Source organism: Myotis brandtii, unplaced genomic scaffold, assembly GCF_000412655.1.
Source record: "Myotis brandtii unplaced genomic scaffold, ASM41265v1 scaffold138, whole genome shotgun sequence".
In the NCBI taxonomy this organism is placed as follows: Eukaryota; Metazoa; Chordata; class Mammalia; order Chiroptera; family Vespertilionidae; genus Myotis; species Myotis brandtii.
Window position 1 is genome coordinate 1,729,043 of NW_005354915.1, and position 1,237 is coordinate 1,730,279.

At 67.1% G+C, this 1,237-nt stretch overlaps 2 protein-coding genes across 2 annotated transcripts in view; both read left to right on the forward strand.

Annotated features, from left to right (window-relative positions):
- The window catches only part of PARVB (parvin, beta), a 44,303-nt gene that overhangs the window by 30,223 nt on the left and 12,843 nt on the right, over nucleotides 1–1,237 (forward strand). The window lies entirely within an intron of this gene.
- Nucleotides 1–1,237, forward strand: part of PARVG (parvin, gamma) — a 44,372-nt gene that overhangs the window by 2,752 nt on the left and 40,383 nt on the right. Inside the window, exon 2 of the mRNA XM_014535118.1 lies at nucleotides 1,093–1,103. The gene's annotated coding sequence lies outside the window, so the exon portion shown is untranslated. The remainder of the gene's footprint in view (nucleotides 1–1,092; nucleotides 1,104–1,237) is intronic.

Sequence of the window (1,237 nt, forward strand, 5' to 3'; positions counted from 1 at the left end):
GGGCGTGTGGGGTAGGGACGCGGCGCTGCGCGCAGCAGCGGGCTTGGCCTCCTTCCTCCGCAGGCTCCTGCGTGCGTGTGCGAGGCAAACAGGCCATTAGTGGGTGGCAGGCAATTAGCTCGTCCCTGGTGGCGGTGCTGACGCACACGGGTCTCCTGGTTACCCAGGCGGCAGCCTCGGGCGGAGCGGGCTGCCAGGGCCTTCTCCGGGGGCGCCCTCGGCCCCGCTCATCCCTCTACTTGTTCTCCGTGCTGTCACGGGGCCGGGCTTCCTGACGCACCCCTTCCCCCCTCACTCTTCGCCTCACCCCCCTGCCTCGTTTTAAGACAAAGGCACGGTCCTCACAGTGGCCTTTAAGGGCCTCAGCCATCCCCTCCCCTCCTCTGGCCTCCTCGCTCCCTGCCCCCGGCCCACCGGGGCTCCCTCTCTGCGCCCCAGCACGCTCTCCCTCAGCTCACACGCAGAGCCCTCGCCTGGATGCTCTCCCTCTACACTCCCCCAGGGCTCACTCGCTCAGCTCCTCCCTCTCCCTCAGACGCCGCTTATCTGGGGCCCTCCCTGACCCCTGTCCCGAGTGGCCACCCTCTGCCACCCCCACACCCTCGCCTTTACTCACGGCTCTGCTCCCCATGTCAGTGCTACTCACCCGGGGCCCGGCCACGTGGGCAGACACGGGGTGCCAGGCGGTGTAGGGACCCCAGCCCTCCCGCTCTCCGTCCGCACGTGGCTGCTTGGATGGTCAGCGTCCTGTGGGCGGGAGCCAGGCTCCCTCGCCCGCATCGCCCAGGAGCTTCCGGAACACCTGGCAGGCCTCTGTGGCCGAGGTACCCCCACCCCACCCCTCCCGGCTTCCCAAGAAGTGTGTTCTCTGCCTCAGTTTGGTCCCTTAAGAGCAGCCAGGACTTCAGAGCCGTGGGTAAATCTTCCAGTTTAAAAAGCAAAACAAACAAAAAACAAAAACAACTTCGTTTGGACCAAACCAGATGATGAAGGCGAAACGGGGCAGACACTGGCCCGCTCCAGTCACTGTGGCCCCTTCCCGTGCCTCGGTTTACCCTCTGCCGCCCCCGCCTGTGCCCCTCCCCAGGGCAGGGCTGCTCCCTGTTTACTTCCCTGACTGTCCCCAGACCAGGGAGGCGTGGGCTGCGAGTGCGAGCCTGCGGGCACTGCCTGCCCGGGCCTGGTCCTCAGGCCCGCGGCGGGGGAGGGGCTGTCTTTGCTCCCACTGGGCCAGGAG